The sequence below is a fragment of the Acinonyx jubatus genome, chromosome B1 (genome assembly GCF_027475565.1).
Source record: "Acinonyx jubatus isolate Ajub_Pintada_27869175 chromosome B1, VMU_Ajub_asm_v1.0, whole genome shotgun sequence".
Taxonomy (NCBI): domain Eukaryota; kingdom Metazoa; phylum Chordata; class Mammalia; order Carnivora; family Felidae; genus Acinonyx; species Acinonyx jubatus.
The window spans coordinates 37,945,527-37,971,312 of NC_069382.1; the positions used below are offsets into that span (position 1 = coordinate 37,945,527).

Genomic DNA, 25,786 nt, shown 5'->3' on the forward strand with positions numbered 1-25,786 from the left:
ACTAGATATGTCTCCTGAGGCAAGGGAAACAAAAGCAAAAATAAACTATTTTTAGTTCTTAGAGCATAAATATTTTTATTTCAGAGAGATTTTTTCAAACTACCGAATGTCAAGTATGCTCCCATTATTTTCACCCACAGTTCTCTATTCTTTTATTTTTGTAGTACTTTCCTCAATTTGTAATTCTATTTTCTGTTTAAAGTTTCCTGTTTTATTTGTGGTCTTTCTCCTTCATTAGACCATAAGCCAGAAGAGGGTAGAAACCCTAAAATTTCACAATTATATGCCAAGAGCCTGATGGAACCACAAAGAAAAAAAACTTTCCTTGGATTTTGTGGCCAACTGACCACCTTCCGTCTAGGCATTCAGCCATATGCTTACTGGTGATATCATTCTTCTACAGAAAACAGCTTCAAGTAACCACCATTGAAAAAACATAAGCCGTTTACTCTCAGTATTATGAAACCAAGATGTACATGATTTTACTGGTAGAAGCCAACGAAGGCATATATTTAGAGTATATCACCTTATTAAAGCACATTTATTTATAATTTGAGATTTTTCAGCTGCTCATCAGTGAAAGGGTATAGAGGAAATATCCATATATATTAGAAGTATAAGAAAGACAACACTTATGTGCTAGCCAATAGAGTAGACATTCATGTACAACATCTCATCTTCTTTTCTTTTATTTTTTTTAATTTTTTAATGTTTATTTATTTTTGAGACACACAGAGTGTGAGTGGAGAAGGGTCAGAGAGAGAGGGAGACACAGAATCTGAAGTGGGCTCCAGGCTCTAAGCTGTCAGCACAGAACCTGACGCAGGGCTTGAACGCACAAATGGTGAGATCAGACCTGAGCTGAAGTTGGATGTTTAACTGAATGAGCCACGCAGGCACCCCTCCGACCCTCTAAAGCATGAGGTCTCAACAATATGGACCAGACATTATTATCACCCAGGGATCTGTGAAATACTGATACATGTGTCCCACCCTAGAGATAATATTTTGATAGCTAGATGTACTTATTTTAACATATATTAGAAAGCATGTAATGAGAACATCAAATCTTGATTTCAGATATATTACGGAAAAAATCACAAAGACAACATATAAATGACTAAAATTTCCTGAAAACACTGTTAGGTCAAATAATTTCCCCATAGAAGTCAGAAAACTGGTTATTGTGAAAGTGTCTGATCCAATCCATAGATATTCAAGGCTTTCCTCAAGGCAATGCTATGTATTCATGGGTGGTTTGAATGGACAGGATGTCTAGCAACAGAGAAGTGCAGAACTCAGGTCCCAGAGCAACTAGTTAGCATTCATCTTCTCTTAATAAAAGACTGCCTTTGCTTTGTCACCCCTCACTCTTTGACTGGCAACTACTGTGCCTCTCTTTTCTTACACTCTCAAGTTGCTGGGAGAGACAAATTAAAGTTGAGGGGCCTGCAAGCTGACTGTATAGGAAGGAGTCTGAAGGAAGGGAAATTTGGGGTCCCAGATGAGTCTTAGAGGTAATCCCTGAAAACCCAGACCACACTGTAATTTTCACTTCTCCCCAGAGGTCAGTGACATAAAGGGCACACTTTGTGCCCTCTTCTCGCCAGCATAAGGGAAGATGCTTAATGCCAATATTCAGAAAGTGCCCACTCCTCTGTAGTCTTCTCTTGAGCTAGCTCTGTTAACATAAGGGAAGAATGGTAGAATGCAGGAGTTGTGAAAGCTGCTCTCTTCCAGTTGGGACTATACAGGTGGAGGATGACTACTGAGAGTAGGGAGAGGGTATCAGGTAAGATACAACATACAGGTAGAAAGGTTATTGAGACTGCCTCTTGGAGATGAACAGAAAATACTAGAAGCTGTTGCAAGTCATGTCTTTCACTAAGACCATACATGCAGTAGTTGCATAATTCAAGCAGGCACAGTTTTGATGGTAATGGCTTAATTCTGTTTACTTCTGAAGAAAATATTTCTAAGGAGAAACAGGGTTGAACTATGGTGACATTTTAGAGATATGAATTAAATTAAAGAATGATGTCAGCTAATCAAATTATGGCTACGCTCCTTTGAAAAACTGCAAAAGAATGTCCCATCTCTGACTTAAAGACTAACCCCAAGAATGTCTGAGAACAGTCTGGCAAAATATATAGAATTGTTAGTGTGACTGTTTCTGTGTGTAAAAAACAGGAAGAATGGAAGGGACACTTCTCAAACACTTTGGACAGGACTTTTTTTAGGGAAATTCAATCAAGCAGATGTAAACTGTTACTAGTTTGAACACTAAGACTCAGTGCTTTCCCAAATCAAAGAGTGGTATTAACAGGGAATCCTAGTTTTTTCAGCATTTAGAATTCAATGAGTTTTCAATTCTTGATATTTCTTCAGACAAATAATGAGAAATTATACTTTCATCTAATAAGAAAACTCACATTTGTAATAAGTTTCAATGAAAATCATGGTTTATTTTTACAAATAGGTATCTATAGTAAAGAAAAAACTCCAAATTTTCAGTGGAGTTTTTATTGCTTAAATTTCACATATAAATTTCATTGTATTTTGCTTGCTTACCTTTCACACATAAGTATAAAATTGATATTATGTTTATTTAAAATTTTTCCTACATTTATAGGAAATGTATATATACATTTCTATATAATTGCTTAAAATTTTTTTGTCTTTTTATCTCTCATTGCACATATATTTGAAATTTCAAACATAGATCTTATCTTACAAAAGTGATTAACATCTTCTTTTTAATGGTACATAATGATGATAATAAAAGCTTATATAACACTGTGTTTGAGGCACAAACATATACATTACCTTATCTAAATCTCATAACTCTGTAAAGTAAAAATTATTATTATCATCACTTTTCAGAAGAGAAAGCTGAGGCATGGAAAGAGTATAGATCCAGTAATCTTTCCTTCTAATTCTATATGATGCTTTAATTAACACTTCTTCAAATCAAAATTGGTTGGGTTAAAAAAATTATGTCATGCAAAACTTGTCAGAAGTTCTGTTTCTAGGTGTGATGTCATAAGCACATACCACCCATTCTCTCACTAAAGACAACAATAAAACCCAGACAGAAAACATGGCTCAAATATTTAAAGATCTGACAAAGGAAATATATATTAGCAGGCAGATCAGGGAAGAACACTAGAATTCAAAATAGCACTGAGCTGTTGGTAGTCTACCATTTTATTTTCCCTCCAGTATCCTGCAGCCTGAACTTGAGGTAGCTGGAAATGTGGAAGTGAGCACTGTGATGCATACAGAGATCAGAAGGACTCTAGTTCTGGCTTAAAAAGCAATGAAGGGATCTACTAAATTTCAGAGGGTGTGGGGGAAGTCATCTCTTTGTTTCTTATTTTCTCCAATTTCTCAGGTACTAGGTAAGATTCCCTGTTAATACCACTCTCCAGATTATCCTGCAGCAATGGTGGCAGCAGTGATTGCAGTGGCAACAGCTGGAGCCCAAACTCCAAACCTCAAAGGGAGAGAGACGTTTTCTCTGTTCAACGGAGTTGTAGCTCTCAGAAGTGGGATCAAATTCCATTGCTTCCTTTTGTTTCATCTCTCTCTCTCTTTCTTTCTCTGTCATCCTCTCTTTCACACATCTCCTCCTGTCACGTGGCCCAAATAGAGTGCAGTTGTGGAAGTAGAAAGTTTCTGCTTAGGGGATCAAAAAGAGAAAACTAGAGAACTGGAAAATACTAGGGAGGTAGTGAAGAGGGAGCATCTTGGGAAACTAACTCTACATAAAATTGTTCATGAACTGCTAGGCGCAATCCTGTCCTGCCCATGCATGGATTTGATCTTAATTAATTAGCAAATCAGACTCTGAGAACTGATTTAATTGGCAAACTCCACCCAGGCCCCACACAGACCACTGAGTGGTACAACTGTGAGATAAATCTAAATAGTTCTGCAAGAGCTTTGAAAATTGAACTGACGTTGGAACCACAGACTACAAAAGGAGGGTTGGAATTCTAGCCTGAACTTAACCAGGTTGGTTATCTGCTAAAACAAAAATAATATTCTTCATATGATTTAAACAGTTCTCAGAGTCTCATAAATTAATATTCAAAATGTTCAGGATACGATCTAAAACTACTTGGCCTACAAAGAATCAGGAAGATGTTAACTCATGAGGGAAAAGATAATCAGCACATGACAATAAGATGACATAGATGCTGGACTATCTGACAAAAGACAGCTATTATAAAAGTGCTAAAATAAGTAATTACAAACATTCTTGAAAGAAATATTAAAATAGAAAGTATCAGAAGATATAAAGAAGAACGAAATGGGAAATTTTTAAATAAAAAATAAAATAAAAATCTCAATGGATTGAAAAGGAATAATTAAAACTATCCTCATATATAGACTGCATGATTGTCTTTGTAGAAAGTCCCAAGAAATCTACAATAAAACTCCTGGAACTAGTAAGTGAATTTAGAAAGGTCACAAGATACACAAAAGTCTTAATTCTATATACTAATAATGTACAATTGAAAACTGAAGTTTAAAAAATAATGTTTACTTTTGGGGTAATAAAAAAGTTCTGGAACTAAATAGTGGTGATGGTTGTACAACATTATGAATGTACTTGATGCCACTGAATTGTACATTAAAATTGTTAAAATGTGGGGGCAACTGGCTGGCTCAGTTCATAGAGCATATGACTCTTGATCTCAGGGTCATGAGTTCAAGCCCCAGGTTGGGGGTAGAGTTTACTTAAATTAAATAAAATAAAGTGGTTAAAATGTTAAAATTTATGTTATGTGTATTTTACTGTAATTTAAAAAAAAAAAGAGTCAACACTAAAAAAAATATGCCATTTGGGGCTCCTGGGTGGCTCAGTTAGTTAAGTGTCTGCCTTCGGCTCAGGTCATGATCTCACAGTTTGTTAGTTTGAGCCCCGCGTTGAGCTCTGTGCTGACAGCTCAGAGTCTGGAGCCTGCTCCAAATTCTATGTTTCCCTCTCTCTCTGCCCCTCCCCCACTCTTACTCTCTGTCTCTCAAAAAATAAATAAATAAATAAAAGCATTAAAAAAAATTTTTTAAAATATGCCATGTATAATAATGCCCAAAATTGCAATATTTAGTTAGGTAAAGTCTAAAAAAATATTCAGGAGCTATATGCCAAAACCTACAAAATATCCATTTTAAAAAATCAAAGAAGACCAAAATAAATAGAGACATACTTGTTAATTAATTGGAATAGTCAACATGGAAAAGATGCCAATTTTCACCAATTTGATCTATAGATTTAATGCAATACCAATCTAAATACAGGCAGGATTTTTTGAACACATAAACCAACTGATTCTAAAATGTATATGACTGGCAGAGGAACTAGAATAGTTAAAACAGTTTTGAAGAATAATGAAGTTGGAGGAATCACATATCCAATTTTAAGACTTTAAAGCTACAGTAATAAGACAGAGTTTTATTCATGAAGAAATATATATGGGTCAAGAATCCAGAAACAGACCCACACAAATATGACTATTTCATTTTTAACAATAATGCAAAAGCAATTCAATAGAGAAAGTATAGCCCTTTCAACAAATGATGTTGGAAAAATAGGTCATCTTTATTAAAAAAAAAGTGTACCTCAGTTTAACTCTCATACACAGGGGTTCCTGGGTGGCTCAGTCAGTTGAGCGTCTGACTCTTGATTTCAGTTCAGGTCATCATCTCACGGACTTGTGAGATGGACCCTGTATTGGACTCCATGCTGACAGTGCAGAGCCTGCTTGGGATTCTCTCTCTTTTCCTCTCTCTCTGCCCCTCCCCTGTCCACGTTGTACGTGTGTGCTCTGTCTCTCTCTCTCAAAATAAATAAATAAACTTAATAAATAAATCTCACACACAAAAATTAACTACAAAAATTAACTGATGAAGCCACCCAGGTGTCCCATAACCATAAAACTTTTAAAAGAAGTGAAAAATATCATGACCTAGGCTTAGACGAAGATCTTTAGACATGATATTCCATTAGCATGATCTATAAAAGAAAAAAAAACAATAAATTATAGTTCATGAAAAATTAAAAACTTTTGTTTAGTGAAAGACACTGTTAAGAAAATGAAAAGATAAGCTACAGATTGATAAAATATTTACAAGCCACATACCAGACAAAGAACTTAGATCTAGAATATATAAAAAAAACATCAAAACTCAAAAAAGGAAAAAGAAAGAAGGGAAAAAACCTCAATAAATGGACTGATAGAAAAAAAATGGGCAAAGGACTTGAATAATTACTTCACTAAAGAGGTTATAAAGATAGCCATTAGTGAAGTGAAAGCTAAAACCATAAAGCAATACCACTACACCCATGTTAGAATGGCATAAACACAAAAACAAAGAAAATACCAAATCCTGGCAAGGATGAGGAAAAACGGATCTCTCGTGTATTGCTGATGGGAATGCAAAATGGTAGAACCATTCTGGGAAAACACCTTGGTGGTCATGTTTTGCTTTGTTTCGTTTTTATAAAATTAAACATATACTTACCATATGACCTAGCAATCTCCCTCCTGAGTCTTTTTCCCAGAGAAATGAAAACTAATGTTCATATAAGACCTGTACATGAATGTTTTTAGCAGCTAAATCCATAATCACTAAAACTTGGAGACAACCCAATATCTTCCTAGGCTAAATGGATGAACAAAGCATGGAACACCCATACAGAGGAATACTCAGCATTAAAAAGCAAGAACTGTTGATAGCATGCAATAACTAATAACTTGGTTGAATCTCAAAATCCTTCAGACTAGCTGAGTGAAAGAAGCAAGTTTCAAAAAATTACATGCTTTGTGATTCCATTTTTATGACATTCTTGAAGGGACAAAACTATTGTATGAAAGAAGAGATCAATGATTTTCAGGGATTATGGGTGAGAGGGAGGTATATCTATAAAAGAATAGTGCAAGTGAGGTTTTGGAGTGATGTAACCATTCCTGATTATAGTGGTGGTTGGTTGCACAAATTTACATGCATATGTATTATTTATGTATATTTATGTATTATATATGTATATTTTATATATGTATATTTTTATATATGTATATGTTAAAATTCATAGAACTGTGTACACATGCACATGTACATATACACATACACAAAAGTTAATTTTACTTTATGATACCTTTTTTAAGTGTTGTCTACTTTACCAGCTAGACCCAACTAAACTACTGCTAGTATGCCTTCTTTTCCTCTGAACTGAGTAATTAAGCACATTGTACAAAAATCCTCTGAAGTTTGGAGATGTTTCTGGAAATTAAGGAATGGTGCCATTTGCTTATCTAGATATTTTCAACAGCAAGAGCTCAGAGCTCAGCAGTAGGCCAATAAAATGAGAGGGGACCATAGCATGGAGCACACCAAGGAAAGAGAAAGTGAGGATATTGCCATTCCAGTTCTCTGTGGCTTTGGGTATCAAAGCAAAAACTCAGCTGGTTTCTGTGACCCAAATGAGATTAACCAAGGGAGGGAAGCCAATAGCTTGCCTTTGTGATGACTATACAAAACTGAGTTGCCCAGCCTGAAGGGATACAGCATGTACTGTTGGCAAGAGCCACAGGAAAGTTTGACTGTCCTCCAATGATCTTTTGGGTTGGTTACATTTTACAGCTGAATGCTGCCCATGAACATTCTGTATGCCACCTACCCTGCAACCCCATTTTAGCAGAGACCACAAAAACAGAATGGTCAGGGACTAAGTCATGGGCACTTCTCTGCACCCAAATGGACCCAGCTGTGGCTGAGTCTGCATCATCATGCCAGGAACCAGACCAGGGAATTGGCACACAGCAGGGTTCAACAACGGACCGACCATACCCAGGCTTGTAGATTCCGTAGACTGCCTTCACTCTTGTAGGAAAATGGTTTCCGTGCCCTCCAGCTCTATTGCTGCTTCTGCAGAGAATGCAGCTCAAAGTTAAAAACAGGGAAATAACGAGAAGGATGAGGAATACAGGACATGCCAAGGCCCAGCAACTCACTATTTCCAACAGCAGCAGTAGCAGCTGCTGCTGAAGAAAAACTAGCCTGAGCAGGAGGGGGAGAGATTTAAGTTTTTTGGAAAGTCTAAGATTTAAAGCAGTACAGGTTGCACTGGGATATTTTACTTGAGGAGATCAAATAGATTCCCCTTTCTCCTCCCTCAGTACCTAAGCAAGGAAATTATGACAGCAAGTTTATTATCAGTTACTCAAAAAATTAAAATTTTTCTATGTTTTGTGAACATGTTTTGTGAACTTGAAACCTTTAGTCACTCCCACAACAAAAGAAAGAAAGGTTAGGTAACAGATTAGGGAGATAACAAAGGGAGAGAAATAGGAAAGAAACAACAATTCATAGAAAGTTCAAAGCTTTTCTTTGTCTTGGATCATTCTCTTTTCTCCAGCCTGCCAGAGTCCCCTTCAGCTCTGTTCAGCCAGCCTCCAGTCCAGGGTGCCCGCTCCGCTGCCTTTTGTCTCCTATAACCATAGGAACTCGTATTTTGCGCCAGGCCTAGCACTTCATTCCAAGCAACGGTGCTGAGGACCAAAGGATTAGCAAGTCTGCTTAGGCTGCCATCAAATCTGTGCCTGAGGTGAGTGCTTTTGACCGAGACAGCCCTAAATGTCACTGACCTTTCAAATGATAGCAATTATATTATATTATGATGTTTGGAGGGCTTTAACTCCCTGAAATGTTAGGTTTTGTTGAGCTGGGGTTTGTTTCCTTCCTTATTTGCAAATAATGTCAGCGGAAGGAAGTGAATACATTTTGAAGTTTGGGGATTCAAGGAGTATGTGGTTTCAGGTGACTAGAGAAAACTTGGAAAAAAAAAAAACTTTAAAATTTAATTGAGTTTCCAAGAAGTAGTTTTAAAAATATCTATCTAGAGATTTTGCCATCAATGCCTCTTATTTATCAATACATAAAAAATATCTGTAGCTTCACTTACAGGATTATTGGTTTCCTTATATGTATAGCCACAGAGATCTGTAGATCTTATACATAGCTCAACACTAACATTAATATATGTCAATAAATCTTGTTACTTTGAAATATGCTTCCCTAATGAAGCCAAATTGATCATCGTTTCAATTACACATATTTTTTGATAGGATGAAATTCTTCTTTAATGATTTCCTCAATTATAAGGTTAACTAAAGGAGGAAAGAGGGAAATGAAAGATGATACATGGAAACAACCAGTCATGCAAAGGCATGAAGCTTAAGAATGGCAAGTGGCTCAGAAGCTGCCTGTCCCTGGTTATCTAGATATCTTCTTTGGCAAGGTAACAACAACCTCTTGTTGAAGGCTCCTGGCTTCTACCTACTCTTACTGGCCCTTTCTTTGTCCTCTTTTAATCAGTCACAAAACACAGTGGGGCACATTCATTAGCCAGGGTTTTCTTTATAGCCTGGGTACACTTTGCAGGCATCAGCCAGGTGCCAGCCTCCACCAGTGACATCTGATCATGCCTCACTTGTCTGCACCCCTTCCCATTTTCTTATGCCAGCTTAGAATTTCTTAAAAAGAAATAAATGAAATCCTAGTTGGCAGTCCTTCCCCCTACCTCCCCCTAGCCACACCACACTGACAAAACAAACAAGCAAAAGAAATAAAGTAATTTAGTTGGTCAAGTTCTTAATTTATTTTTATTTTTTTAACATTTATTTATTACTGAGAGACAGAGAGACACAGAGCATGAACAGGGGAGGGGTAGAAAGAGGGGAAGACACAGAATCTGAAGCAGGCTCCAGGCGCTGAGCTGTCAGCACAGAGCCCAACGTGGGGCTCGAATTCACAAACTGTGAGATCATGACCTGAGCTGAAGTCGGTCGCCTAACCAACAGAGCCACCCAGGCGCTCCAGTCAAGATCTTTATAGTTAGAGAATATTTTGGAAAATAAAAAAAAGGACATGGTTAATAACTTAATCATGGCTGACAAGATATAATTAACAAAATGACTCAACCAACAAGCATGTTAGCTTGCAAATCAAGAGTAAACAGGTATTATTATTTTCCTTTTTTCTGGTAAGTTTGCTAAATTATACATTTAAAAATATCACTTTTGAGACCTTATACACACAGCTAACCCAGCTTAGAATGTTCTCCTTCTTCTTACCCTTTATTTTTAACTCCTCTTCCCTCCAGGTCATGTCCCATTCTCCTCCTTAAACTTGCTAACAGCTTTCACCTCCCCATCCTGGGTAAAATTCCCCATATACAATTATATTTGCTCACCTAAATGCCTAACTTGCCCTCTTACTGCCTTCCCAGGGAAACTGTAAACTCCTTGAGGACATTCACCATTTCTGACATTTCTCTTGTTTCCTTCATTGCACCTCACATGTCCAGGGCACAAAAAACAAAAACAAAAACAAAACAAAAACACAATGTTTAAATATTTGGCTTGTGGCTATACAATGTATCTCTATGAGTAGGCAACTGAAAAGAAAATTACTATATATAGTCTATTACTGTAGACAGAGAGGCATCTTCCAGTGGTAGAAGTGAAGGCATTTCAGTTAACTTACTGAATCTTACAGTCATGCAATGAGCCACATGGTAGTGTTTCCCCCACTATCCTGGTAGTTGTGAGAGAAAGATGAGTTAAGTGTGGTCAGAAGGATGCTTACAGTTGATGGGGTGATTATAAGGTCCAATTCCCATTTTGTAGATGAAGAAACGGAGGCTTAGAAAAGTGAAGTGGAAAAAATAATAGTGAAGTGACTCACCCAAGTCGTGCAGTTAAGAGCAACAATATTCCTATTTCCCTGGTTTCACCTCCTCATGTATCATCTGCACAATTTTTGTTGCATATGAATAATATATGTTCAATTCTTAATGTTTTTTACTTAAATAATTTAAGAAGAAATCTTTAGAATTATTATCAATAAATGGCAAACTGGTATCATTTCCTATAAGTATAAGGTATATATTAATATTCTTTAAAATATATAACTTTTAAAATAAAAATAATAAAAGCTGTGTTACCATCTAAAGTGCACATTTTGGGGAAATAGTACCTTACCCCAAAATCTGTATTGACCAAGCAGATAGATTAGTAAGTATTTTACACAGGTGTTACTATGTATATATGGTATGACCTATATTTGAAAAATCGATCTTTTCAAAGTCATATCTATGTGATGTGACTGTTTTTGCCCCAAATGCAAAAGAAAAGAAAATTCAGAACCATTCAAAATTAGTCAAGAAAAACATCTATTAGCCCTGCAAAAGTAAAGGTGCTAATATATATTCAACAAAGAACAAAACTAAGAAATTAATTAGAAGGCATGCATGAGACACTAAGATTTGAAGAACTCAGAGTTAGCTTAAAAAGGCAGAAAAAAACAGCACTAATTCCTACCTGGAAGTCTATTTAAACTTTGCTAAAATTAGAGTTGACAATTCTATTGACTTCGAAAAGATGATCCTATTTTTTTGTAGATAAAACACTATAGTTTCTGAATACTATAAAAAATCAAGTTTATATTAACCTGAATATTTTCTAAATTGGGCATTCTAGTTACCTGATTGTAATTGTAATTTACCAAAGGTTAACCAAGAAATATTTTAATTTTAACCATCATTGTTAAAAGTAATTTTTGAAAATCTGAAGGCATAATTTTTTACAGGAGTTAGTACTGAATACCAAATGTAATGTCACTTTTCTTTGATTATTTCTGATAATGGGATGACTAAATCTTGGTTTTAAATGATTTCAGTTTCCTGAGCACCTGTCATGAGGTGACTCTTTGCTTTACTTATGCAATCCCTTTGACTCTTCCTACATTACAGCAAGACTGGTATTATTATCCTTTTTGTGCAGATGAATGAATTGAGCTATCAAGAAATTAAATAACCTGCCTGGAGACAAATAGTGAATGTAATAACAACTCTCCCAGGCCCATCTGATTTCCAAATTCATGCTCTTAATCCCAAGAGTAGCAGAATTTGAATGCACAGAATCTTGGCCTGAGGTACACAGTCAGCATGACATGTTTTAGTCTTAAAATATATGTCAGGTGTTTTTCTTTTCTTTTTTTTTTTTTAACACTTTATTATCTGGCAATTTCCTTTATGCCTTAGATACAATACAAAAAGAAATTCAAGTTAATTGAGAAGTCCAGGTAGCTGACTTATAATTAATTACGCTTTAGTAGCATGCAATTCCTACTAATTAAAGATGCTTTGGTATGCACCTAGATAAAGGTGCATATTGGACACACTTAAATTGTTTCTTTTGAAGTCAAGGTGGAAACATTCTAATAATACTGAAGAATCTAAATGTTGCCCAGAAAATTCATCTCCTAAATGTTGAGTCATTCCTAGCTAAGAAATGTTTAAGTTAAACTTTTTAGAGCTGTGCTTAAAATGTCAGAAATAAAATTCCTCCCTTCTGCTATTATAATATTTATTATTCCCACTTTTTCCCTAAAAAGTAATTCTAAGTATTGAGAAAAAGAACCTGCTAGAATCAATGCCTTTGTAACTTTAACTAGAATAATTCTATTATTAAAACAGTGAATATTCACTATTATTGCCATCTGATAGATATCAGGTAGAATTTTATTAAGATCATTATAGAGTTTTATTACTCAAAGCTTATTAGAAAATTAGATTATGCCATCTACTTATGAGAAAATTTTACTTCAGAGAAATTCTATTTCTCACAAACCCTAATACCTCTGGCTGTATATAAACCATCCCATCTCCTTCTTTTCTGAATGATAAAGCAGCTTGTTTTTCTTTTACAAACACATTATTATCTTGAGGAACAGAGGGACATTGAGAAACTCCCTCCCAAGAGTAGTAACCAGTTGATGCTTTCTTCCAGTGCAATTTCACACAGTCCATCAAGACCTGCAGGATCTGATGCAGCCTTTGTCTCCAGGCTTGTCTGTCGTTTCTTCTACCCCAGAGTCAGCAAAGAACATGGTGTATAACTACCTGCACTCATATCCAGGTGTCTCCAACTCTCCAACTGCTGTTAGCCTTTTCACAACTTTGATTTTTTTTTTTTTTTTTTTTTTTGGTCTGTAAGTAGAAACAATAATAGACCCTGCCTGATGGGGCTCTTGTGAAGTTTAGATGAAATAATGCACATAACATGATGACATATGATATATACTCAGTAATGTTAGCTGTTAGTATTAATCTGGATAGTTACTCCTGGCAAAAAAACTTTTCTTACCCACTCAAACCAGGATGGGTGCCCCCATTTTACATTTCTGTAGAATCTTGTCCTTCCTTGTAATACTCATCATACTTTTAAATACTTATTTAAGGTCTGTGTTCTCAGCTAGATTATATACACTTCAAGAACAAATCTGGTTTTATGATTATTATTAATATCCATTATGTCTAGCACACAGCCTACAAAGGAATATCTGTTAAATGAATTAAAGTTAATGCTAAAGCTATAAGACTGATGAGTTCTTTGGGAAGACATTCAAGTATCTCAATTATAATTTTTAAAAATTGGTCAATTTGAAAGAATTATTGAGAGAAATAGGCATTGTGCTACATCTTAGTTTGTGATATGATTCAGAGGAAAACATAATAACAGTAGTGACACTTACTTTATAGTGCTTTATAGTATATTCATACCTATAATTCCATTCCAGAAGCTCACAGAATATTAGAGATGGAAGACACTCCAGAGTCATCGCACCCAAATCTTCATTTGAGAGATAAGGAAACCAAAAGCCACCATTGCACCAAGAGTCACTGAATTCTCCAAAACACGTCCCACAGAAAGGGTGTCAGAAAAGCCCTTGGACTCTAACCATGCATTCGATGAGCTCACAAGTCTGAACCATAAGTTTCCTGAGCATCACTTAAATAGCTTGTGAAAGGACAGGAAGTCCCACAAAAATGGGCAGACAGAAATAGAAGATGGAATTACAATTCAGTGGTCCACACAGAGTCTTTCCTAGTGTGTCTTGAGCCAGCAGCAAAGGGTGGCACTCAAGGCTCAGGGTGAAGTGAAGCACAGTAAGCTAGGTGAAGCAGATGGGAGCTGCTCTGGAGAGACCCACAGCAGCCGTCCATGTAGGACTCATTTCCTGCTTTGAGCCAAATGGGTTTATCAAACGCAGCCCTCTGTACTGTTTTCTGGCCAACATGGAGAAATGCACCTGGCATCTGCCTATGCATTCTGTCTTTTTTGCCAAATGCAGGGATCTCCCCTTGGCTTTCAACATGGAACACCCGGAATCAGATGGAAAATCCCTCCGTTAGTCAAGTACATGGGAAATGCTCTCTGATAATGCTGTGGAAGAGAATGATCGTCCACATACACAAAAGTTCAATTAAGTTCATTTGTTCATGGCTCAAGCCTATGTGCTAGGAATCAGGACTGACTGCCCAGTACCCTGACTTTGGCTCCTCTGCAGCCTGCATACAGAGCTGTAGGGGCCAAGGGCAGGCTGCCCAAAATGTACCACTTTGGCATATTGATTATTTTGAATAAAAGTTACTTAAGAGATAGCCTGTGCAAGAAGGACACTCAGACAGTTCCCCGTCCCCCTGAAAGCAGGAAACAAATCTCCCCTGTGAAAGCTACCCTCCCTGCACAAGAAGTAAAGAGACATCCTAATTGCCAGAGATAGGAAATTTAGAGCCAAGAAGGCTGTGTGAACAACCCTTGTTACTTTTTACTAATTTACTACCACAGCCCAAATTCTGTTTAGAATTCCTTACTAATTGAAGTTCCTAAAGCTAAGTTTTCTTTGTCCTGTCAATGCCTCACAGATTTATTGTTTCTTTGGGTAAAAAGTATAAAAACTGCTTGCTCTGGTCATTTCTTTGGGTCTCAATTTCATTATTGGGTCTCTGTGTGTACCTAATGCAACTGGGTTTTTTTTCATGTTAATCTGTCTTATGTAAATTTAATTCTTATTTTTTCATTTTAGAGAGAGGGAGAGTACACAAGTGGGGGAGAGGGGCAGAGGGAGAGAGAAAGAGAGAGAGAGAGAGAGAGAGAGAGAGAATCTCAAGCAGGCTCCACATTCAGTGCACAGCCTGACACAGGGCTCAATTCCACGACCCAGGGATTGTGACCTGAGCCGAAATCAAGAGTTGGACTCTCAACTGACTCGGCTACCCAGGCAACCCTGTAAATTTCATTCTTGGTCCAGCTAGAAAGATCTTAGACCCAGGAAAATTTTTTTCTCCCCTTCAGGGGATACCTGACAGAGGTCCCAGAACACCTGAGGAGAATGGGTGACCCAGTGGGATACTTAGTAATAGCAGGGTTGAAATGGGGGAAGTTGAAAGGTCAAGGACCTTTTTAAAAAAAAAACACACAAATTCACACTCAGTCTTTATTTTTCACTTTTCTTTTCCTTCTTGATAGCAAGTGGGGGCAGGACAAAGATCTGGCTTGGAAGACGAGTGACGTGCCTTGGTGCAGTGACACACAAACCATCCAGAGTTGGGCTTGCTGTGACTGTTGGTGGTGCTTTCTCCTGGGCACCTCTCCCTCTCATAGGGTGATCTGGACAGGTGAGCCTTCCAGGAAGTCCTTCTCACAATCCCCTGTCACTGTCCTGAGGGTCCCCTCCTCCAAATTCTTGTTATGCTTCATAAATCTATAAAAAAATGTCTAAGTTTCCATCATACGTTGCTCACAGTTCTGATGGAGATTGTTCACACACCTTGAATTAATGTCAAGCTAACACAGGACAAGTTGTTTTAAACTGTCTAAACTCAGCAGAAGAATAGCCACACAGCATCATAATTATTTACTTTCAGCAGCTTGAATGCAAGTGTCATTAAATCTTTACAACAGTTCTGGTGAATGCCTTTCATTTTCATCAGTAGTTCCAAAGAATTACACAAGGGAGCTTTTCAATTTAATATGAACGGTAAATCATATACATGCTGTGGGATCTATTGGCCTGTAAAAACTGACTGAAGCAGTTTCCACAAGGGCTTATCTTATTTGAAATAATTTAGGAACCAAGCCTTATTCTTCTTATGGGGGAAGGGGAAGGAAGGGAATAGGAGAATTGGACAAAGGGGCCAGCCAAGTAGCCAGTCAATCAGACTCAACAGAAGTGCTTGGGTAGAAACTGTACTTATACAGAATTCAACCAATTATGTACCCATTATGTGCAGGTCTGTGCATATGTGGATCCCACCTTCTAGTAAAGTAAAGGAGATTAGATTTGAACAAAAATACGTGAAACTAGGTAATACTAGGTAACATTAGGTAAAATGAGGTAATACTTGAAAGTATAAGTAACAGGGTCATCTGTGATTATTATAATACCTATAATTTAGTAAGAACCTTATCTACTATGTGCAAGAAATGTGCAAGTGCTTGACATCCTCTATAAAAAGGATGCTAACAACAATGGAGGGGTACAAAGAAAGTGAGGCCCAGAGAAGTTAAGTAACTTGCCTGAAATCACTTAGCTGGCTGAGTACAAGTGGACTCCAAACAAGGACAAGTTGCCAAGTACACCTCCAACCAAGGGTTGCTAGATAAAATACAGGACACCAATAAATTTGAATTTCAGATAACAACAGTTATACTGAAAAGTATAACTATGTCCCAAATATTGCTGTTTTTGTTTGCTAAATCTGGCAGCCCTACTCCAAACCTCATCTTATAAGGTAAAGTAAAGAATTCAAGATTACAAGGGATGGAGCACCTGGGTGGCTCAGTTGGTTAAACCTCTGACTTTGGCTCAGGTCAGTGTCTCACGGCTTGTGAGTTCAAGTCCCATGTTGGGCTTTGGGCTAACAGCTCAGAGCCTGAAGACTGCTTCTGAATCTGTATCCCCCTCTCTCTCTGCTCCTTCCATGCTCAGGCTCTGTCTCTCTTAAATTTCTTGGAATTTCCTAAAGGACGTCCTTTGTTACGTTAATGAAGTAACTTCTGGAAAGCCCCTAGGGTGAGGCATGGTCCTTAAGGAAATAACCTGTGATTAGAGTTGGAAAGTTTAGTCCACTGCCCCATTCTCACACCTCCAGGGAGGGGATGGGGCTGGAGACTGAGTTCAAATACCAATGGTTGATTTGATCAATTGTACCTGTGCAATTAAGTCACCATAAAAACCAGAAAAGATGGGGTTCAAAGAGCTTTTGGGTTGGTGAACACTAGAGATTTTGGGGAGAGTGGCATGTCTTCCTGGAGAGGGCATGGAAGCTCCAAGGCATTTCCCCATACCTCACCCTGTGATCTCTTCCATTTGGCTGTTCCTGAGTTATATCCTTTTATAAGAAACCAGTCAGTGATCTAGTAAGTAAACTGTTTCTCTGAGTTCTGTCAGTTGCCCTAGCAAACTAATTCAACCCAGCCAGTAAGTCAGAAGCAAAGGTGACAATCTGGTCTGGCATCTAAAATGGGGGAAGTGGGGGCAGTCTTGTAGTACTAAACCCTTAATCTGGGATCTGACGCTAGCTCCATGTAGTGTCATAATTGAGTTGTATTGCAGGGCACCCAGCTGGGGTAGAATTGTTTGGTGGTGCGGGAAAAACCTCCACACATTGGAGTTTGTAGCAGAACTAGATCATTGTTCTGGGCATTCCTGCCCTATTACAGATGAATCATGATGTTACAAGAAGCTTAAGAATTAGATAAAATTGTCATGTAAGTAGCATTTGTTTTCAATATTTGTTTTTAGTATGATATGCCTAGCAATGTTAAAACATTTTCCCCTGAACCCAGTCATTACAATTAATGCTATCATATTAATATGTCATGTAAATTTTAAAACACAAAATAAAAATTTTTAAAGATGAGAGATAAAAACATAAAAAGGGGTACAACAATCTTTTTCTTTCTGTACCAAACAGATTGTCTTGTGCACCCGACTTTGCACATCATTGCGCACTTTGGACACACCCTTGTCCTGGGCAACACTTGTAAATAATTAATACTTACTGAAGACCTATGTGCAGTTTTTCTCACTTGGCCCTTATATCAGTTCTAGAGTTCCTATTTCTTGCCTTTAGTGAACATTTGGAGTTAGAGGCTCCATCAAAAGATCGACAGCTTGCCAAGTCCCACGCTAACCAGCAGAATGGAGACTTACAGAGCCCACTGTCTTTCAGCCCAGTTGCCTTTCAGGTAGAGTGCCTGAGAAGCAGGCTGGGGTGGATGTGGCTGCAACAGCTGCTAGTGTGATAGGAGAAGATAGGATTCAGTAGGCAGAGAGGGAAAGATTAGGGCCCGAGGTCCTCAGGTGGGAAAAAAACACCTATTTTGGAACAATGCTGAGAGTGTCTGACCTCAGCAAGTCCCCTCAGGCATAAGGTTTCTCTTAAGAATGTAACACACCCCACCTACTTTCCCTTAGGTTCCCCCTCTGGAATTTGACAAGAGACCTAACTATGGCCATAGACCATCCCTCATACAATGGAAACAAGCCAATCAGGAATGGACAACCCAGCACCCAGAGCTATCAAGCCAATAAGAGTAGAACCTGAGAAGGAACAAGGGGGAAGGGAAGGGGAATTGGCTGACCAGAGAACCTTATTAAACAAGAACCCTTGCCTATAATCCTTGGGCAGTCACTTTTGAATGTCCCCTCTCTGTAAAGAGAGCTTTCCTACTGTTCTTCCTTTCTAATCTTATATTCTAATAAACTTTTGCCTGCTGCTTATTTTGTGTCCACCTCTTCATTCTTTGAAGCTGCGAGACAACAAATCCCCAGTTTTGTGGTAAAGAATCCTGGAACACAAGAAGCTGGGGTGATAGTCTCTCCACCTTACTGAAGGAACTCCAGATAATGTTTGCCAGTTGTCACATAGTTAATATGTTTGTGTTGGAGTTTGAACTTTGGTTGCGGGACCTGTGCTTTTTCCTGCTTTACTATACTGTTTAAGATGGCCCTGAACTCAGGGACACCTTGGTGGCTCAGTCGGTTAAGCAGCTGACTTTGGCTCAGGTCATGATCTTGTGTTCATGAGTCAAGCCCCGTATCGGGCTCTGTGCTGACAGCTCAGAGCCTGGAGCCTGCTCCAGATTCTGTGTCTCCTTCTCTGCCCCTCCCCTGCTTGTGCTCTCTCTCTCTCTCTAAGAGTAAATAAACATTAAAAAAAAATTGCTGTGAACTCAAACCCAAGTATAAATGAAGGTTGGCATTCCCTCCTAAAAATTAAAAAAAAAAAAAAAAAAAAAAGAAAGAAAGAAAAAGAAAGAAAGAAAGAAAGATAAAAGAGGACACTGGAACTAACCAAGCAACTTGAATCCAGGATGTTGAATCCAGAGAACCAACATAGTTTATCAATAAATTTTTGTAAAATCCAAATTTTCCTTAACTCTTTCCTTTTTACTTAGGCAAGACAGACCCAGTCTTAGTGTTTTATTTTTACATGTGGTCTAATAATTAAAAATCTCTCTAAACCATCTTGACTGGCAGAATAATTTATTGACATCAATTTGTGAATTTTTTCCTTATTTTTTTCCAGTTCCCCTCCCTTTAAGCCAAGTCCCTTGCTGTGCCTTGGGGAGGTTTATATGTCAAGGAACAGTGTCCCTCAAGACATTTCTCTTCTGTTAGAAGATGCTAAAGATGCTGAAACAAGTGTCTGGGAGAGGAGGGTGTTGGCCTGAGCCTGGCAAGTATAAAGAGAATCCTGATTAATTCTGGGGGCTGCTCAGAGGCAGTGCCCTGGAGGAAGTTTTAAGCTGGAGAGTGGCAGAAATTAAAGGGAAGGTGGGTGTTTATGAAATGACTTGCGCACTTTAGTCAGGATTTTACAGGCTTCGATATTTTTCCTCCTACTTCCTAACCTTGTTTAGGACTCGGAGGCAAATTACTTCACTCTTCCAAGTACAGAGAGCTCTCTTGTTTTCCTGAAGATTTCTATGCTTCAATACTTCCTTTTCTCAAGGTCCCATCATTTGTGGCCTGCAGTAGATGATGACTTAATAGAGAACTCAGATATTAGGTATGTAACACAAACATTATGATTAAACAAGGAAAATAATAGCCTTTATGTTTATATTTGGTGGTGGAAGGAATCTTATTCAGATCTACAGGGAGAGGGACCTCTACTTCCTTTCCCCTACTTCTGACTTGTCTACTTCCTATGTGTTACTCTTCTAGAAGCACAGAGGGAGTCCAGACCCCAGGCCCAAGTTTACAGAAACAATGGAGCTGCCAGACCTGAAAGCACACAGCCTATAATGAGAGGCAGTTTGGCAAAGGTTAGGATGGATGGAGAACTGGTGATTGAAGTTGGAGGTCCCCAGCATCTATGTACTCTGTGCCAGGTATGGGTCCAAGCGCTTTATATTTATATTAGAACTAAATTATTATTTTCTATCAAGTAGGTACTCACCTCACCTCTATTTTACAGATGAGGAAATTGAGGTACAGAGAGATTTGTAACTCACCCAAGGCTACCCAGCTAGGAAGGTGCAGGCAGAGCTGAGACTCACACTTGGAGTCTGGCTCCAGGTTCTGTGCTCTTCAACACAGTGCTAAGCTGACCATGCACTGAAGGAACAGGTAAATGCAAGAATTCATGAATGCTTTCATATCATGGAAACTTCTTGACCAGTGGCCCAATTTTAGTGGACAGAGAGCCCTGAGAATATTTGGGACTGAATTTATTGCTAGTCCAGGAAGGTGGGGTATTGGAGGAAGATTTTAATGTGGTTTTATTAAAAATAACAAAATGATAACTGCTGTAGTTATAGTTCATGAATAGATTATTTTCTTCTTTTTCCTGGTATTAGCAGAATAGGAACCAATTTTTTCATAAGGTTAAGTCTGTTCCACCTGCAGTATAGGCCAGACTAGTTTGCCAAGGGAAGGATATTAACGTTATGAATTCTTTGGTCTATCTTCATGATTAAGGGCCTACGAGGTCTCAGTAACCATTTTGTCAGGGAAGAAAGGTGCAGAAAAGCCAATCTATACATTACTATTGCGAACTGACATATTGTTATAGTGTCACAAAGTTCTAACCCTCGTTTTTGTTCAGGGATTACAGTCTGCCCTCTCTCAACCTGGATACCAGCTTTGGTTTGTTGTCTGAATGACAGAATCCTTCATGTACCACAGGCAAGACTGTGGTCCTTCCAAAAGGTGCTGCATTCAAAGAAGCATCCCAAGCCCAGCCTCCCCTCTCCATGTCCCTGCACACTCTGACCAGGAAATTGCTTCAGATTCCCTGACTTTGATTAAGCTTATAGGACCCATTCCTGTGTTTCTGCAGTCTCCTATCAACAACACTTGCAAAGTGGCCTTAATCAGTTGTCATCACTGCTTGCCCCTCCCCCCACCCCGCAAAAGGAAATCTTCCAAGGTGAGGAGAAATCTTCTTGGTCTGGTGGGAGCCTACCTTTCTCTAACACACAAACATGGTAGTCTGTGTCCAGATTTTCTGGTCCTGACTTCAAATTTTCCAATGTTGCATTAAATTATGCATATTTTTATGCTAAAATATGTGTTTCTTTTCATGGTATTTTATTCAGTAAATGTAGCTTATTATTTTAAATTTATTTTTTGTACTTCTGAATAAAAGGTATAAACTTACAACCCAGAAATCTTAATTTTCAGTTAGGAAAACATTCACTCTATGTGTATATGATTGGATTATGTTCTTTATTAAAGCATAAGGAAATTCACACCTGAACCCAGGAGAAACTCCAAATGCAAACCTTCTTTACATTCTGTCAATCAGCCACAATTTTCCTGCCTTCACTCAGATGGCCCATGAAGACCATCTCCAGTATGAGATGCCCTGACAATATGGAACAGAGATGGTGACTTTTCACCTCAAATCATGATGTGCAGATAGTAACTTGCGCAACTTTCTTATTTGGTCATCACTCGAGTGTAAGCCTATACAGATTATTACACAAAGTTATAACCCTTTGTCTGTATTCTGCTGATGTTTCTTGCATATGTCTAAAAATGCCTCTTTGTACATATGTTTGCCTCAAACTTAAAGCTTATAGAAAGCAGGAAAAGAATCTCCCTCCTGTTTAATGTTTACAAAAAGAACCAACAGAAACATTAAAAAAATTCATTTAGTAATGCTTAGAGTAACTTAGGTAGTCAATAGTATAATTCCATCTAGTTGGATTTATGTAATACTTTTTTTCTCAAAGGGCTTCAGAGGCTACAAACAATAAGACAACCCAATAAATGCACAGAAGGTAGCCAGCCATAAATGGTTCACAAAACAGTATAAAAAGGTGGAAGAGCAGTTTGTAGCGAATTGTAAGAAAAAGTTCACCTACTAAAACAGATTGAGGATGAAAATGGAAAGAATTTTGCCATTAGCTTTCTCAAATGGCATGAAAAGTAGGGATGATTATTTATGGTGAAAATATTTATTTTATAGGTTATTCAAGGCATGGAGTAAAGCTGGCTCTTTAGGAGAATAGTTACTATTATTGAGGGGACATTTTTCACAAAGATTATTTGCAAAGTAGACCTAGGAAACTAGGTCAACAAGCTGAGCCAAAGAGAAATATTACTGTAATTCCTTGGCCACAGGCCCACCCGAGAGCACTAGTTTAAGCCACAAGAGAAATATATTTTCATAAATATACCACTATGCTAAATTTATGACCCCAAAGACAGTTTGAAATTTTATTCTACTTTGGATTGAATAAAATCCACTCCAACAGTGCCAACTACCACTGGTGCCTGACAAGTCACCAGCCTGGATGCGTCATAGGTAATGCCTTACAAATGCGAAGTGCAGGGAAAGGAGGGATGTGAGGAAAGAACTGAAGGAATTAGTGAAAGAGGAGGTCACTTAGGGTGGCTTTGCCATAGACAACCTAGAGGTTATATTTATGGAGCACCTATTATGTGCAATGCATTTTATAATGATACAGAAGAGAGAGAAAGTTTTCTGTTTACATACTAAACATTGTTATCCTAAACAAAATCAAACATTTCAAGATTACAAATATTGAGAGGACCTGCTCATATTGTCTATCATTAGTATGCAGTTTCATTCAGGGAAATCTCAAATACTTGAGTAATGAGTATTCTCCCCTCCTCCACCTGTCTTAATACTTCATGAATTTATCGTGCCTCTACAGTTCAGAGCTAAAGGACTTTGGGGAAAAAATCAGAGCTCCCTATCATCCAGAGGAAGTTAAATTGTGTGCCTCAAGGATTTTTTGATAAGATTAGAAGTGGGCAAGAATATTAAATTCTCTAATCTGCAGAGTAACTGTAGGGCAGTTACTTCATAAATGCACCCATACTTCCCTTAACTTCTGCATTTCTTTCCTGTTTAAAACTCTCCAAAAGCTCCCCATTGTACTTAGAATAAAATTCTAACTTCTTATCTGAGTCTATGAAGCTCTACATGATCTATCCTTGCCTATGGCTTTGACTTTTCTAGTAACTTATGCTCACTATTGATCTGCAGGTACATGGGATTCTTGTGTTAATCCTTGCCTTGAACCTTCCCCTCCCTGATCTTCCATGGTTGGCTCCTGCCTGTCATTCAAGTCTTACTTCAAAAGTCACCTTCCCCATGAGGCCAATTCTCACTTTCAAACTAAACTTCATTCTTACGCAGATTACTTCACCACTTCCTTCTGTTTTATTTTCTTCCAAGCACTTGTCACAATCTGAAGTTGTATGTTCATGTCTTGTTTACTTGTTTCATTTCCTGCTCCCACCAGAATATATAAGCAAGGACTTTTTCCTATTCATTACTGTATCCCCAGTGCCTGGAATAGTGCCTGCTAGATAGTCAGTGATCAAGAAATATTTATTGAATGAATGAGTCCAGAAATTATTTCTTTAGCAACTATTCATCCAGATTATGACCATGGTTATAGAAAGCAGAAGTACCATGTCTGAACACACAAAATCAGAAGAAAAAAAGTCCGTATTAAAACTCATGAGATTTCCTGCTAGATGAGCCACTCAACCCCTCACAAAGAGCATTTTTACTTTTACTTTACATAATTAACAAAGTTGATTTACAATTTAAACACATTTGTTATCTAGTTTCCTGGATTGTGGTGGATTTTAAAGGTACATTAGATGTAGGCACATTAATAATAGCAAGAAGGAATAGGCCAACATGTAGGAAATTGAAAAATTACTAAACAGCAATAAGAACTCACACAGCAGAATATTTGGGGGCATTATACATAAAAGCAAATAGTCTTACTGATGTAAAGTTGCCAACAAACAATACTACTATTGTAGTAATTACTCAAGTTATCAAGAAAATTATGTTGTATATACATCTAAAGAAACAAGGAAATAGTAAATATCAAGTGTTTCTTAGAAAACAATTTACCCAAATTTTATTTTTTATTGCTATTTTAAAGGCTAAGCAATATTTGGTTTTCTGAGAGAATTATTTCTGTGGAACATGTTACAGAAATTCCCTCCTTTCCTCCCTCCCTCCTTCCCTCTGTTCCTTCCTTCCTTCCTTCCTTCCTTCCTTCCTTCCTTCCTTCCTTCCTTTTCCCCTTATCCTTTCCTTTCCTCCAACTTTTCTCACAATGAGAAATGTGTAGCTAACCATGTCCCTTATAGCTTGGATACATGGAAAGCACAGATCCAAATCTGACTTTCAAAAATACCAACTCTGTGGACCTTTATGACATTTTTGGTTGTTATTGTTTTCCTGATTTTGACGTGATCTTTTCTTCATCTTGATCCTTATTTATAATTTCCTAGACCTGATTATTTATTACTATTTACCTTTACCTTTGCCGTTATTTTTATTTATAATTTGTGCTATAGCTGCAGTGCACTTGAAATCCTTTATGGAAAAGATTGAGTGTATATGAACAAACTCTTGTGAGATCTTTCTGCTTATGACATGGGATAAATGGTGTGACATTTTAATTGTTACTTTACCATACAATCAGTTTGAGAATTCAATAAAGAGAAGTAAATCTTCTTGCTGATAAAGTAGGATTTTCAAATGACAAAACATTGTAAATGCTTGAATAATGCCCTCATAATCTGCTGGACCTGGTAATTTAAAGGTTAATACAAATTCACACATCCTGAAAATTGAAAGTTAAATTCCAAAAAGTTAAAATTGACTAAATATTATCACAGGAAATATGCACAACACAAAAGGTAGCCAAAAAAGGAGTCGGAACTGCTGATTACTTTAGAATGAGGGAAAGGGAGCTTCCTAAAAACACAGCCCTGCAATAGCCCAACAATGTTAACTATATGGAACCATCCTTCTTTCTTTTGCCCACCTTTTGTTTTTCATTCATATGGTTCAATTCAAGGAATCAGTATAGCCCAATTCAAGGAATGTGGCTTATGTTTGTGATTTTTGTTGTTCTTAATTCTTGAACACTGTTGGTCAGGAGTCCCAGTGAGTTGCTGTAAAGTGGAAGAGATCACACGCAGAATCTAAGATGGTTATCTGCTTAGTATGGAACCCCACTTTCACTAAGGACTTATATTTGTGTAACTCTTATAGCACCCTATAATCTCTGAAAAATATACAAAGATACATATTTGAAAGAGAAAATTTACAATGTCATAACCAGTATCAGATTCAGAAAGGAAATCTGTTCATAAACTGTATCAAGCAATAGTTTGATTCTAATATATTGCTTAGTTCAGGGATGCTCTTTTTGAAATCTCCCCAAAGGCTGTAAAAAATGGTTTCCTTTAAATCTGAAAAGACTCAGACAGGACATTTATACAAAGCAAACACTTTATAAATTTTAGCTGAAAACACCCTGGCAGTGTTTTTGGTCATTTATTGTGTTCGTTATCCATATTTGCTCCCCTCCTCTCCACATCGCATTAATTTCTAGAAACTGTCCCT

General features: G+C 37.6%; 1 protein-coding gene and 2 long non-coding RNA genes across 9 annotated transcripts in view; 1 reads left to right on the forward strand and 2 right to left on the reverse strand.

The window, feature by feature from the left end:
- Positions 1-25,786, reverse strand: part of PSD3 (pleckstrin and Sec7 domain containing 3) — a 780,457-nt gene that overhangs the window by 619,837 nt on the left and 134,834 nt on the right. The gene's annotated exons all lie outside the window — the stretch shown is intronic.
- Positions 12,501-21,471, forward strand: LOC113603040 (uncharacterized). The gene is made up of 5 exons (XR_008295965.1): positions 12,501-15,532; positions 19,877-19,933; positions 20,092-20,258; positions 20,345-20,496; positions 20,975-21,471. It is a non-coding gene; the product is annotated as an uncharacterized LOC113603040 (long non-coding RNA).
- Positions 15,338-25,334, reverse strand: LOC128314382 (uncharacterized). The gene is made up of 2 exons (XR_008295964.1): positions 25,203-25,334; positions 15,338-16,512 (listed from the first exon to the last, which is right to left on the reverse strand). It is a non-coding gene; the product is annotated as an uncharacterized LOC128314382 (long non-coding RNA).